We start from the raw sequence: 16,179 nt of genomic DNA, 5'->3' as shown, positions 1-16,179 counted from the left end.
GCCAAAGCTGACACCATGCTGTTACACTCCTTCACAGTTTAAATCAGCTCATAAAAGGAAAAGTGCCTCCTTTTTAGATTCAACTAATGACTCTTCAGATGAAGAAGTTTGATGTAACAGCTTTAGTACATGACTGATATTTATAAAACCAAAACCTCTGGAAATACCGATGACGACAATCTTTTTTCCCCACGCTGAAAAAGCAAGATGATTATCACAAAACAGCCGTAGATCAGAAACAACCAAAACACTTAAAATCCTTTAAGACTGCATGAATCCTTTCACTCTGCACAAAAGCATTCTGTTTAATCTAACTTGAGTGAAACTGAGGCTAAGAAGAACGCACTCATTGCTGGGACTTCCTGGCAGGGAGAGTAACTGAGACAACTGGAAGTCAATGACAAGTTAGTCAAACACATAGTGCATGCTGTTTAAGAACACACATGGCAAAGTACAGCATAATAGTTAAGCTTTAATAGAGTAATCCTACCCACTTCTACTTCAGTCTTGAAAAGACTTGTATTTGGAGTTGTTTGAGTAGATAATATTGAAGAGATCAAAAGCAGGACCCAGAAAGTAACACTTCATTGGACACCAGAGCAACTTAACAAGATACTACACAACTACAGCTTTAGTAATCAGCACCGTAGGTGAAACAGTGCAGTTATAACTGGGGATGTTAGCAACACCTTGCATTACTATTATCAGAACCTCTCATTCCTATAGTTTGGAGGTGTTTTGTTGGTCTCCTACCATAACAAGCATAGGCAACGTTACTTCTGCAAGCATCTACATCTTTTCCTTTTATAGCCAGGTTTGTGCATTTAAATAAACTATCAAATATACCACATGCTGCCTTGTACTTTAACCCCACCCCCACACCCCCAAATTGTAGATTATTTCTAACAAAAACTCTGGAACTGGAAACATGATAAAGGAAGCAATATTACGTTCTTACAAAAATAAATTAAGAAAACATGATCCCTTTTCTCTTAAGTGGGTTCCTATACAAAACAAACCAGATCTTTGAGGAATATTTCCTTTCAAAATAATGATAACTTGAAGGTCGCTTTGGAAGCTGCATAACGAATATTAAGTTTTCCAACTCCAGCAAGGTGACATAAAGCTAACTCATGCAGAGAACATAGCCCAGGACTTCACCACACTGAAATATAATCTGTCAGAAAGCTCAGATGACTGACTTCTGTTTTATTTTAGGTAAACAACTGAACTTATTCCAAGGCAACTCTCATGTACCCACCCACTAATTTATATTAATGAAAGCTACTGCTAAATAAGTAGAGGATCACTAGTTTCTAACTCTATTCTCCTGTTAGCTTGTCTTAACCAAAGCTGTATCACAGTAATTGCAAATGGCTTTACTATCATTAACATTACTAAACTTCAGAGAAAGCAGTCTGCAGGGACATTAAAATAAGATCAACTTCACAAAATTAAAAGACTCAACTCATCTTTAAGGCACTGTAATGCTCATTAACAGCAATTGTTTTCTGGTTGAGGGTGTCTCTTGGTTGTAAATCAGGGAAGACGCTACATTTTGAGCTACAGCACACAAATCAACCAGCTAGGGCTTCTGGGGAGGAAAAGAAAAATCAGAGGCTGGTAAACAATTCAGCTCATTGAAGAGGTATTGAAATGCACACCCTTGTCAAGCCAGAGACAAGATATACAAAAAATACTTCATGTCACATGGTAGCAATTAGGGAAGGAAACAAAATTTCAGAATAGCCTTCTGAGTCAACACCAGCAGTTAGCATTGTAGTTTTGTATGAAGTCTCTCCCCACTGATGACAATTTTGGCTTCCTCTTACTGCATCCTTCCTTGGGTGTCAAGATCTCTGCCCTTTCTGTAACTGGTGCTGAGCAGCATACAAAAGGATTGCAGAGCTTGGGAGCAATCAGCACTTTAAGGAAAATACATGCTACAGTCTCGCCATCCTAACTTTTTAAGTTGCTCTCTTGGGACAGAAGAAACAGTTTTACATTTTTATGAGGAAATGTATTGCCGTTATTTAAAAGCAAGGTTCTTTTTGCTTAAGTTTGGAACTATGCTTTAAATTTATTTTTCCTAATTGCAAACCAAACTTTTACCCTTCTTCAGAATCCGTTGCAAAAATCCAGCCACCAATGAATTCTTTATAATATCTTATGCCTATTAAGAAGGAATAATGACTATGTGAAAAGCAAAGGGACACCTCTGGAAATACACTGTAGTAAACAGCAGACCTAGCAAGGAGAATGATTAATTAAAAGAGAACTCAAAAAAAATCAGGCTGTAAAGCAAAATCTCACCCCAGATGAACAATAGCTACAGAATAAAACTTAGAATATTTGCTAGGACAATTTTATGATGCATTATGATTATAGTGATCAAATCTTAAAGTTACTTCCTTAAATAGAGAGGAATTTGTGACTTCTCTAAAAGTAAAGGGTTAATGTTCAATATGTTTGCTTGTAAAGTGTATGATTTTAGTAACTGATTAAGCAGACAGTTCTGGCTAACAGCAAAGCAATGAAAGTATTCATTACATGACACCTTACTTTGCAACTGATCTGCTGTGACTTCAGCAAGTTGACTTTTTTGTTTTAGACCCCATAAGGGAAGGGCTTACAAATGCAGTCCAGTAACATTTTTATTGTACCAGCATGGAATCAGGTCCATTAAAAAAGGGAAGTTTGCTTCTTGTTTAGTTGCCAACTAAAAGGCCTCCCAAAATAAAAAGCAGGGAGCTGACCCCAAGAGGAGTGAATGCCATATCCTCTGTCCACCCAAACAGGCTTTGTATGAATAGCTCCTGGCACTGGTATTTTAAGTAGAAAACTGTCTTAATATCCCAGAGGTACTGAAGCACTACAATATTCTTCAGTGCAAAGGTGAACAAGGAAGTCCCCCTGCCCCAGCTGTTTAAGCTCCAGCAACTTGAATAGGAATTTTGAATGAACTGGGCAAAGAAGTTCTTATCTACTTCATCAGATCTCAGTAATGAGTACTGAGCCTTTTCCAGATCCTGCTTTCTTGCAGTTTCAGCCATGTCAGTGAGTCCTTTACCCTGGAGGGATCCTTCTACCTTCCAAGAAGAACTCTGGGTCCTCTTGGTGGCACCTCACGCAGAACTGAAACAAAGCCAGCTCAAGGCTTCCTAGGAATTTAAGCAAAATTTTACTTCTACCTAGAGTCCTTAAGGTAGGAAAAAAATCACTCCCATACACCTATTCCCCCCAAATTAAAGATATTTGTGGGTGAAGGACAAAAATTAACAGCATTTTAGAGGGTAAGGTGGGAGAGGGATGGGAGAGATCAGGGACTGCAGCAGAATCTTTTTGAGAGCTCAGGGACTGAAGTGGAATCTTTCTGTCCTTGGGGTCAGCCTACTTCTTTCATGATACTCCCCCTCCACTATCCTTTGGGGATCATAAACTCCTCACTCATCCTTTCAAACTGCCTTTTATATTACAGGTGTGCACCCTCAAACCTTCTCCAACCTCTACAAAACAAACAGCTTTTCTTCCCTTTCTCCTCCATACTGTGTGCCCTTCTCAGCCCCTTAAAGATGGGGCAAGAGCTACAGCCTTCTCTTACTTCAAGAAGTAAAACGAGCTCAGAAAAAAAGAGATGTACGAGCAGAGCAGCAGTTCCAAAAGACTGGATTCATAACTGTGGTAGAGGGAACAGCTGAAGCATGAAGCAGTAGTAAGAGGAAGAGCTCTAACAATAATACTAAGAGCTGAGCTGGAAAAAGCCAACTCCAGCCTCCTAAAATACCAAATTAATTTTTCCTCCCATCCTAGACTGCAATGTACTTTGCTTATGCCTTCAACCTGTTCTGTGCAACTCCCAGCTTCACTTGTTCTGTACCAAGCCATATCATTTCTTGAGACTCTACTAGGTCCTAATGATGTGGAATATAATGTGTCACCACTGACTGCAGCTAAGAAATATGCAAAAGAAAATGCTCAACTTTGAAAGAAAATCCTGTCTTAGCATACTATTAAACTAATCATGTGAAAATGTTTATTTGCTATGAAGTCAGTTATTAAACAAATTGGTCCATGCTGCAATGCTACAATACTCTTACATGGTGATAAAAGATTTCTTTAAAGTTATGTTGAAAAAGATACACTCAGCTAATGAAATTAATGAGCTTTAATATTCCCTTGAAGTACAGTTTTTCAGCACAAATTTGCTTCATTATCACAGCTCTGTAAGCCTTGTAACACATAATGGTCACTGATCCTATCCAGAACAGTGAAACATTGGCAAAAGTTTAATTGTACACGCACCTACATTTTAAAGCAAATAAGGTAGTCTTGCACACTATTAATATAACTGATGTCTTTTATAATTAAAGGGATAATGTCAAAAGATTAGCTGGAAAGTATTTTAATTAAAGTTCGTAAATTACTGTTGAAGTCATCATTACACGGAAACTCAATGAAAATTAGATGCTTGGTTCTGCATCAGTACAGCAACAACACCAAGTTTTCCAACAGCTGTCACAGAGCCTCAACTCACATGTCAAAGCACCTGATTTAGTACAAATTAAGTGCTCCTCATTGACTTAACATGTCTTGTACTGTAAGGAAAAGAACCGAGCAAGTCTTGGGCACTGCAATACGGACTTGATTTTTGCTCTAAAGCAGAAGATTTAATATCTAAGATTCACATAAAATGTCATTTTAAGAAGTTTATAAAATACATATTCACATACAATACAGTATTAACACTGGAACGCTTTCTGTGGACACCAGTTTTATGAACGGGTAAAGAGGAACAGAAGGACTAACTTCTCTTGAATGCATTGCCATACAAATTCAAACCCATTCCAGGAAGTCCATCTGAGAGTGTTACAATAGCTCAATTTATTAAAGGTTTACAAGATCTTTGGATAGTACAAAGACTCTGGCAAGTAGTTAACAAAACTAATAAAAACACATTTTTCATCTAGACAGAGAAATGATTAAGCTCATCTATTCTCTTTTTATAAGAAGTGAATAAGAACATATATTTTGTCTACCTTGTCAATTTTTCGAAGCAGCCATATATGACAGACTGCATTTCTAGTTTCCTCTATGCTGCTAACATATTTATTCTTATACTCTCCAGGCCATTCAAATACTGATAAAGGTCAAAACCAATAGTTTAACAAAATAGTTGCATGGATGTAGGTTTTAGAGCACTGAAGTAAGGTCCCTGAATGACCAGTAATAGTTTTTACAAACACTGTTCACAAGAACCCTGAAATTATATCCCCAGGTGCTACCCCTCAGGAAGCAGTAAATGCCCATGGATTTGTGTGATTGGTCAGGATATATGACAACAAGGCATTTAGAGCAGTAATAATGCGCATGTATAATTGTGGAATCTAGAGGCAAAGGTATTTTTCTTTGCCAACCAGAGGACCCCCAAAGCAGATAAATTTAAAGGCAACAGACAGACCATGAAAGTTGCATGGAAAGCACATGGTGCCAGAACTGGGATGGGGTGAAGAGAGGCAATACGCGCTCAGTTGTTCTGTCTTTTTCTTACCAAAAAGATGTTGCTGCTGAGAGCAAGAGCCCAAGAACTTCCCCCTCCAGCATAAGGTGGCCTGGTATTGCAAGTACTAATGCATCAAATCATACTAAGTCCACTGCAAGTAACTAAGTTCCTTCTATCAACATGGAATAAGTGTTCTCCATAAGCAACTTTAAAGAACAGCACAAACTATTTGTATGAACTATTTTACCCTTTATTACTACAGTAACATTCAGCCTATCTTGACACATACTACAAGTTTATCCTATTTATATCCAGGTTGGACAAATGAGACTACTTTTGTATTTCCCTTCCCGTAACAGTTGCCATTATACTTGCACTAGATTCCTAGACTGCAGTGAATTACAGAAAAGCACACAAACCAAAGTGGACCTTGACATGCTGGAAAGGTCACCTATGATGGCTTTCACGATGGGTAGATGCTACACAGTTCCCAGGTATCTTCCTTTAATAGCTTCATTAGGGAGTCAACCCTTACCAGGATGACTTCACCTGAACACTTGTCATGCAATTTTTATGTGACAGGCATCTTTTGAACTTCAGTAACAGCAGGAATATTTTTATTACTTGCTCTGTTAATTCCTCATGAGTCAGCAAAGTTCAGTTCTGTTAACTCAGCAGGAAAAAAACTTTACTTTTTGTTCTACAAGTCCTGCAAGTGGAGTTTCCCTCATAACAGCTCCTGTAATTGCTGTACTACAGCAGTTTGAAATTTTAAACAAAAAAAATAAAGCACTACTTATATCACTTTACCTACCTTCTAAATTAAAATTACTGTTCCTGCAATGATAGGGAAAGTAAAGGTTAGACTGTAAAAAGCTAGTTGACATACAAATCATTTCAAGACATTGGAGTTTATTACATGATATTCACCTCCACAGCACAAAATACCTCTTATTGATGCAAAAGCTGAAGTTGAGATATACCACAGCGATGAACATATCTAAATGCAGTGTTTGAAGTATTACTGATTTTTATAGCCAGACAGAATATGTTCAACAAAAATCGCTGTTCTTACTGTTTTTGCCCAGCTCTAACTCCATTTACAAGAGCCTTTGCATTTCAAAAAAGCGTTTAGTGGGAAACGAGAAGGAATTGATCAGAAAACAGCATACATTGAAACTGCTGCAATCCAGAAAACAGTGTTAAAAGCACTAACAATGTAGAACTACCTTTCTAGTTTGGTCCAGTCAAAAACCTGAAACTTGAAAATTGTCCCTCTCCATCTCAACACTACATATTTTTCCTTTTGTTACTATACTTGGAAAACTCTTGGCAATTCTTAGAAAATTCTTACAAGTATTTTTAACCTTTTTGCTACTGAGGCTTCTGCCCATACCTTAGTAACACCATTCCAATTAATCAGTAACTTTAGTTCAAACTGGTAGAAATTCTTGTGCGCTATATTTGCTGCTTCTTCAACAGCAGTGTATAATTAGCACTCAATATTTACTTAATACATTCTATTTCAACAAAATGGATTTGGATCTTTATTAACCTCAACTGAAAATATGATATTGTCTATTCAATCACTAAGTATATTCGGTGCATTTGTATTTTGTTGGCTTTCTTAGAATTCTACTGTATTTTTCTCATGCTGGGATAATGAGTCTTCTAAATTGCTATCTGCAATAAATTTCTTGTGGAATGGTTTGGTTTCCTCTTTTTTCCCTCTTTCATTTTCTGCTCTGAATAGAGAATCCTATAGTGAGATAGAGATTGCAAAGAGAAACAATTCAGAGAACACAAATCACTAGAGAGTTTGGAAGAGGATAAAACTGACAGGTTCAGGGATCACAAATTCACCAGCTGGTCATTTCAGTTGTATTCACACCAAGTCTTATTCCAAACTACATTTGGAGAGTTTGTCAATAACATCATTATTTTTCACAGAATTTTTTGCTTCTCTGGGTCTGAATCTGGCTGCTGTGTCCTATTGAGGCCTTTTGTCATAAGCACACCATCCATTTTGCAAGGAGCCCATTCTCTTCTATGATGGCTCTCTGGCTTTCTCCCTCCCCCCCCCCCAAGGAAAAACCACTACACTACCTGGGGTGCTTTTACTCTCTTCTTTCAAGTAGGACCATTTTCTTTACTCTTTGGCAGTTAACTCTTCCTCAAAGTCAAAGCAAATGAAGATGAGTTTTACTTCAGCAAATTGTTTTGCCCTGTAAGAGTAATCTCAAGGAATACAAGGTATGGCACAGATCTCCCCAGGAGGAGTGAATTATAAGCCTTCTAAATTTTTCTCTTCCACACTTAAGTGATGACAAGATCAACAAGACATTCAGTAGGCACCAAACTAACGCAATAGATCTCCTGTGGAGTCAACCAAGTGCAAATAGCTGATTTAAAAGGCTGAGATTAAATAAAAAAATATGACAGACTACACAGAAAAAGATGACGCAAGAGTTTTATTTAGTTGTCCTGCTCACCCCACCAGAACCAGTTATACAATAATTTAACATGGACGTATGGATTTGTAGAAAACTGTTTCATTTATGCTGGTATTTCTCTCAAGCCAGGTTCTGCCCCAGCCAGCTTTGTAGCAGCAACATTGGCCCTAACTGCATGGGGATACATGTAAGACTTTTATAAAAGGTTTTCCGCTGGCTTTTTTTGTTATTCCAATAATAAGCTATTGACTCCCACTGAACTAGTGGTCACATTGATAGTCACATCCACGAGAAAAATGCTCCTGAATTAGCATTTGAGCCTGAGTGTTTGGGCTCTGACATTCTACAGCTCAAGAGCAGCAGCAGGGTAAAGCACGCTAAAAGAAAGTAACTGCTTTATAGGCTCTTGATGTATTTTGGCACTTCCTACTCCTGCAAGAAATAAATTGCTATAAACCCCCATAGGGAGTGGAAGCCTACTTATCCTAGAAATCATCATCTCAGCCTCTTTTCTGCTTGGGATAGGTCTATCCCACACTTCATCTACGGAGGCTGACTGCCATCATCATCCGTCTCCTTCCCAGCCTACAGATATGTTCATGCGCACATACTCCTCACTTTGAAGTTTAACAATCACCTTCTGTAATCCTGCAGTTTAAAGGATTTAAGTGTATTGCACCATACCTTTAACAAACAAGTTGTGTTTCAAATGTCAACAAGAACTGCATTGATTTGCACCAATTGAGTTTTATCTTGGTGTGTAATTTAAAAATGTAGACTGCTTATGCTCTGAATGCAGTTGGGTGATAAAAGCTACCTGTGGTGGTTTTACCGTGCTAGGCAGCTGAACACCACAACCGCTGTCTCTCTCCCCCTCCTTAGACGAGGAGGGGAAGAATTAAAGGAAAGAACAACTCACAGGTTGAGATAAGGATGATTTAATTAAAGGAAAAAAAAATAATTAAGGAAAGATTATTATTAATTAAACAATTTAACTAAACAATTTAACTAAACAATTAACAATTTAACTAAAGGGGAAAAAAGGAAAGGGGAAAAGGGAGGGGGAAAGGGAAAACTAAACAAAACAAGTAAAGTCTATGTGGAAGTGCAGAGGAAAGAAATTACTCTCTAATTCCCACAAATGAGCGATGCTTGACCACGTCCTTGAAGCAGGGCCTCAACGCACGTAGCCTGTATTCGGGAGGAGGACAGACGTTTTCACAACGAGAGCCCACCCCTCCCCTCTTCCTCCTTTTTCCACCTTTTATTGCTGAGTGTGACATCATATGGTATGGAATATCCCTTTGGTTGGTTTAGGTCAGCTGCCCTGGTGATGTTTCTTTTCTCACATCTTTGCCCACCCCTAGGGGAGTTAGGGAGAGCCCTGATGCTGTGCCAGCACTGCTCAGCAGCAGACACAACACTGGTGTGATACCATTGCTGTTTTAGCTACGAGTGCAGAGCACAGCACTGTATGGGCTGCTGCAGGGAAAGTTAACATCCCAGCCCGACCCAGTACACTTCATCTATGGAGGCTGACTGCCATCATCATCCATCTCCTCCCCAGCCTACAGATATGTTCAAAGTGAGGAGTATGTGTGCATGAAGTCTAACAATCACCTTCTGTAATCCTGCAGTTTAAAGGATTTAAGTATATTGCACCATACCTTTAACAGACAAGTTGTGTTTCAAATGTCAACAAGAACTGCATTGATTTGCACCAGTTGGGTTTTATCTTGGTGTGTGATTTAAAAATGTAGACTGCTTATGCTCTGAATGCAGTCGGGTGATAAAAGCTACCATCTACAATAGCTAATGGAAGCTACCTCAGATGGGTCGGTTCCCCCCACCCCCCTTCCCATTCTTTATGTAGACTTTCACTTTTTAATCCCACACCTTAATCGTGTTTTCGATGCAAATGTATAGCATGGTAAACCACTGCACAAGCTGCAGAGTACAAGAACAAGACTCCAGCAGAGACTCATTTCCTTATTGTGATTCATATTGTGAGAAGGGGCAAATGCTCTTCACCTAACATTTGTGCAGTGTTTTCTTTCAAATTCTCGCATACTTTTCTAACAACAGGAAAAGTAAAAAAAGTAACATATGCCAATTATTTATAAAATTAGTCACACATCTTAGGGTCATTTAAATCTCAACAATACCCTAAAGACTTTGCATCCTTTGTTTGCTTGAGATAGCCATGTCATCACCAATATTATTATTCCTTAAAACATACTGTCCTACTATCTTCATTACGGATGAAGAAGCCCCCTGCCTCTTCCTACCTCAATACCAGGTGAGCTTCTAAACATTATGATGACATTAGATGTGTTACAAGGAATTGCTAAATTCTTTGCTAATTGTCTAAAATCCATTTCAGGTCTTCAGGAAAAGAAAACGTTTTAGATAAATCCTCCATAGAAACAATTAAAAACAATTTTGAGAACTCCAGGATGTCAGCTGCAGAAGGGATGATCATAGAAGCATTGCAGTGCAGTTTTGGAGCAAGATACGTAACCACATCTTTCCCTTGCTCCTGTATGATTTATAATGCAAAAGTAAATTTGAACTTTAAAATTCAAACTGTTTTGTCTTGATTCACAGTATATGCAGGTAGGGAGAAGTTCTAAAGCACCCAATTCACTTCAGCCCATCATATAAACCCCTTCTATAAATTCAGATTGTTCTTATATTGTAATGTAGTTGAGCAGTATGAGGACAGGGAGGAAGAAGAATAAGTAACTGACCCAGGAAAATAGAGTATATTCAATTTAGATAATTTCAAGCTCCCCTTTCCCTTCCTCGCTCATCTAGTTCCAGGGAAAAAGTGATCCTTGTTAGAGGACAAGAGTTCTGAGAATACAGTAAAAAGCATCCAAAGATACAACCATTCATCCACTGAGATGCTTTTCTGCTTTTTATTCCTAACAAGCAGTCAATTAATAAAAAGCAATATTTTAAGGCAGAGCAACTAATAAGACAATTTAAAACACTATGCTTCAATAAGGTTTAGTTATAAAGTAAAATGACTAAAATGAATCTCATCTTCCTTCAAAGATGAGCAGAACTTAAACAATGCAATCAAATACCCAATGAAAAGCGGGGTGATCTTTCTCACTCCTCCCCTAAAAGAATTGCGCTAGCCTGTACACTGTGTCAACACTGTAGATCATTAAAAGAATTCAACACATCAGGCCACATTTTTTACTCCATAGTACTTTTTACTTGCCTGATTTAGCATGCTGCTAGATTTTTTTTTTCCCCAAGATTTGTCATCATTTGGCTCTTTGCCTTGTTTTCACTTGTGCTTTTACTGAGCTAAGGAATCAATAGCAGTATAAGCTGTCTTTTAATTAAACAACCTGATCTTATACACATTATATTTTGTATTTATACACACAAAATAAAAGGTGTAATAATCCACTATGAGCCTTACTCAAAGCTTTCTGAAGTGAACTAAAAGACTTGATTTTCTTGAACTTTGGATCAGGTCCTGGAAGCAAAAACCCCCACAGATCTATTCAGTCAAGCAGAGAAAGAAGATCAATGTTCTTCTTTCCTCCCTTGGTTGGTCCTACCCTGAGTGTACCCAAAAGAAAAAAAAAAACACATTGCCAAAGAAACAGATGCCTTGATATATTCAATGAGTGTTCTGGAAAATTATCCATCCAAAATTTCAGATTAAGAGTTAGTTATGATGAAAAATGAAGAACATGGAATATTAGTTTTAAAGTCGTGGTTTTTTTTTGTTTGTTTGTTTTTTTAAGATACTTGGTGATTTAAAATAATAGAATTTCAGCTGTGGCCTCAGAGGATGCAGAACAGAGTGCAGGGGAAGCAACACAAGGTTATGGTACAAAACACATGCATAGGTTTACAAATACTCAGAATATTAGCAAAAGGCTGTGCAATCAGGTTAAGGAAGATCAAGCAAAAGACAAAAAGTTCAAGTGTTAGAGTTACCTTCAAGATTATTATGCCCTGTAAGCACTGCAGCCCCACACCACTTTTTCTGAAAGAGGCACAGAAAGAGCAATGACAGCTAAATGAACTGTAGTTTCACTCCAAGGATATTGGGGTAGGCAATATCGTCACCACTTCATATTGTGGAAGCCCACAAACAGGACTTCTATCAGCATATTCTTCTCAGACTTTCCTACATCCTCCAAGGCAGAAAAATATTTCTAAACAATTCAAGAAAACAAGCGGTGTCAGAAAATCCTCAATGACCTTTTCTTCTGTAAGTGACTGCTCTCGCACAGGACTCACGAGCTAGAGTCGTCCCTAGGGTCTGTTGTGCTGCAGGCTTTAAACCCACCTGCTTCAGTCCTCTCAAGGCTACAGGCTGAGCTGCCAGGCTGTGGAGAGTGTAACACTGGGAACAAATGCTTAAAAACCCACCCCTGCAAAAGGTTTGAGGTCAGAATTTGATCTACCTATGCAGTGTCAGTGCCTAAAAGAGTTAAGCAACTGGTGGCTTTCAGCATTACACGTTCTCACTTGGCTGAAGACAACTCCAGCTTCAGGGTGCTGCATCATACCTTCAAAGAAATCCAATGGCAAGGTGCAGCTTCACATGGCATTCTGCAAAGGCACTCAAGCCAGGGTCTACTATGCAGAGTTTAAAAAAAACGCATTTTTCTCAAATTTGCCCCTTAAGACATACTCTACAATTCTATTGGTGGGAAATCATTTTGTGCCAATTTAAATAGGATCTTATAAAAGCCAAAAAGTTGTTTCCTATTAAAATCTACATAAGTTTTCTATTATCATGAGTATTATTAACTCTAGATATAAATTCAAGATCCTTTAATTACAGGCATATAACTTACATAAGTAGTCATATCTTCCAAGTAATTACAGGCAGCTCTAAAGTATATTATAGTTTTATTAAAGTAAAAAAATCCACTAGTAGAAATATCAGAAGTGAAACATAGAAACATCCAGCATTCAAAGAAATAGTCAGCATAGACAGAAGTAAAACAAGCTAAATTATTCAGATTTAAAAACCAGACCACGGTTTTCACGCAGAAAAGTTACACGCAACAACAGCATGCTGCTGCAGGTTTCTAATTCAGATGTAGCTATCAGCAAACTATTCGGTTCTCATTAAAATGACTAAGAAGTAAACCCAGTTTATCCTGAAGATCAGCCAGAAAATAACTTTTTTTCTTAGGGAAAATATTTCCAAAAAGATCCAATGCCTAGCAAGATGATGAAAATGAACAACAGCACTATACAATGACAGCATAGCACATTAAGCAATATTACCTAACTTCTGTTCTTCAAAATTTGTGCAGCATATCTACTTGCTATATGTCCTCTTTTTAAGCTGGAAACTCAGAATCCCCTATAGCGTGTAACCGTACTGAGACAGAAAGTGACATGAAGACAGACAGGCCCTACTCCCAGACAGATTAAACAGGCCTGTAAAGTCTTCTCTATTAAGATAGCAGCAATCCAAGCCTGAATATTTTATCCAAGTCTTCGTTCAGCCCACAAGAGATAAATCTGGATGCATAATGACCACTGAGGACTTGGACTCCCTGAAGTCATGCTTCTTCATTTACCTTAGTCTAAACTGCCCCATAAATTGTATTATCTAGTCATAAACCACTGCAGTTTTCATTCTGCTCTCAAAGTCAGCAAGGCTTACCCTGAATTAATGATGAGCCTTAATGAGATGAAAAACAGTATAGATTAAAAAGGATCCTAACACTTAAAACTGCATTTTGAGGTTGAGCTGCATACACTTTAAGGTAGCTGTTACTTATTTTACAGTAGACATGTAGAAGAATATCCAGGAAACACTTTTTAAAGCTATTTCTAAGAGCCTTAATTACAGGACCATGCAGAGGCAAACAAGGCAGGTAAAATACACACATCTATACCGAAAGCTTACGTCTATTTTTCTGCCCAAATAAAAAAAAAAGCAATGTCTAAAACTTTGAAATCCCTCCAGTAGTTTCCTGTAGGGAACAAAACCAGAACTGTCAAAAATATTGACAAGATGATTGTGTTCAGACTACCCTTCTAGTTTTGTAGGCTCAGCCCCAGAAAGCTGTGTTAAAAAGCATCCACAAGTCAAACAGAGCTCAAAGCCATACCTGTTGAAGCCTGCCCCGCTACACTGGCCTTCTGGGAGGGTGACAAGTTGGCTACTGCTTCAGAGGCTAAGCCAAAGAGGTGCGAACTGCTCAAAATCTGCCTTAAGAGTCTGTAGCTTGTATGCATACCTCTAACTTTGTATTTTTATAAACCATTGCCATTGGTGAGTTTTGTCCTGGTATTGTAATTGTTTTTTTTATTGCTTAGTTTTCCTGTTAAGGTAGATAAAACTCAGAACATTTTTTTCCCCACACCAACATCATATGAATACCTTTTGGTTTTTTTTTTTTCTATCCTCTTTATACAGTGAAGTAAACACTGCAGACTAAAATACCCAAGAGTTTATTCTGTCTTTGTGTGAGAACCTTTGTAATTTTAAAAAAGTATCAACAGCATTCATAGCAAGATTAAAAATCCATTTTATTAGTAACCTTCGCAAGTACCCTGCAAATATAAGGACTGTTAAGTTTTATAGGGCAGTAACACCCTAGAAAGTGCTTGGAACGTCCATCCACCCTCACCATGACTAGCTGCCTTCGGCTGCACCTTAGTAGGGAAATACACAACATGTATTAGTCAGACTATAAGACAAGAAGTGTGCTTGTTTCAAACTCTTACTCCACAAGCATTTTTATTCTGGCAAATTCAAAGTGCCATCAGAGTGGATTAAAGAGAAGGAAAGAAAGAGCAGGGGAGAGAAGGTAAATTAATTCCTCCATACCAGAAAGCCAACTTTCAGTCAGCTTTTCCCTGGGTGTTTGTATCTGCAAGCCTACTGAGGATTCCAGCAGAAGAAAGTCTATTAATTTTCCATGTACTTGTTGACGAAAAAGCTATCAGGATTATGGGTTGAATATTTCTAGTGTAGGGAAAGTAAGGGATGCAATTAATCTCTGAACTAAAATATACCTCTTTTCATTAATCTTTTATTGTAAATGAGCGAAGTAATTGAACTGGTACCACACTGTCAGAATAAATGCAGTGCCAGTGGGATATGCATGAGAGAGCACATACTGATTGAGTATTAAATATCTAACGGCAATAATTTATGGTTCATTACCTCTTTTTGGAGTTCCTTAGTTGCAGAGTGCTTGAATTTTAAGTAGACAGACTTTCAACAGAAACTGCTTTCAAATGCTGAACATAGCAAATGTGCAAAAACCTCAGCAATCTACTTAATTTTAGTTCTGTGCTTAGTTGAGCCAACCTCTGTACTGCCAGAAACATGCAAGCTATTTGCAACTCGGACTAATGCAATTAAAGATGCAGTGATGACTATCTCAAGGGTCATAATCTGTTTCTATTTTACATATGAACAGGGAGATGTATGTGACCAAGCCTCATGCAGAAAGGCCTTATTTGTTTTCACATGTGAATACTTCAGAAAGGCTGCTTCCTAGAAATAGGAGCAAAGCATGGCCACTTAACTGCCACTGTTACATGGTATAATTCAGTTATGAAGGAGTAGTTATTCCAACTGTTCAACAGGAAAAGCGTTATGCATCCACTTGCATAGTTTTATGTATAAGTTACCTGTTATCTCTATTATGACTTGATTACTCCTCACAGCATGATTTCTATAGAGAATCGTGGCAATCGTGGGAGCATAAGAACCTGGCCCCTTGCCTCCCAAACTCTCCTCAGACTCCAGGCAGAATCACTGGCAGAGGAAATGTGTCTTCGTGAACTTGGCACACCACGACTTTCTGTACTGGCCTTCCAACATTCAGACTGCCCTGCTCTTTCAAGCATCAACAAAGAGTCAGCCAAAATGCGAGTAAATGCCTCAGTGTTTTTATACCTTCTTCATACCAACTTTTTGCAAGCGTAACTGACTAAAGCAGAGGCAAAACAGGAGTCAGTCCAGACACGCATGGTGTAATCCTCTTTCCAAGTTTTACTCTGTTGCCTACTGGAATTGGTCCTGGCATCCACAAAGCACTCTGTGGACTCCCAAGCCTGGTGAATTCTGCTCATCTGCTGAAAATTAAACTGTCCTACTCAGACATTGCTCACTTGGCAACAGACTGCTCTATGTTTACTGTTTATTGATTTTTGTTAACTGGGACTATAGAGAAGAAGCATTTCAGTTTCAAAGTCGTCCCGGAGGACACT

At 38.2% G+C, this 16,179-nt stretch overlaps 2 protein-coding genes and 1 long non-coding RNA gene across 5 annotated transcripts in view; 1 reads left to right on the top strand and 2 right to left on the bottom strand.

Moving 5' to 3' along the window:
• The window catches only part of LOC310879844 (uncharacterized protein), a 796,982-nt gene that overhangs the window by 26,142 nt on the left and 754,661 nt on the right, over window positions 1-16,179 (top strand). The gene's annotated exons all lie outside the window — the stretch shown is intronic.
• The window catches only part of CDH8 (cadherin 8), a 360,695-nt gene that overhangs the window by 176,634 nt on the left and 167,882 nt on the right, over window positions 1-16,179 (bottom strand). The window lies entirely within an intron of this gene.
• The window catches only part of LOC310879865, a 48,480-nt gene that overhangs the window by 25,590 nt on the left and 6,711 nt on the right, over window positions 1-16,179 (bottom strand). Inside the window, exon 2 of the long non-coding RNA XR_014571191.1 lies at window positions 11,920-11,968. This is a non-coding gene — a long non-coding RNA (uncharacterized lncRNA). The remainder of the gene's footprint in view (window positions 1-11,919; window positions 11,969-16,179) is intronic.

The sequence above is a fragment of the Anser anser genome (genome assembly GCF_964211835.1).
Source record: "Anser anser genome assembly, chromosome: 11".
NCBI lineage: Eukaryota > Metazoa > Chordata > Aves > Anseriformes > Anatidae > Anser > Anser anser.
The sequence above is the reverse complement of the archived record's forward strand: the minus strand, read 5'-3'. Positions and strand labels throughout refer to the sequence as shown.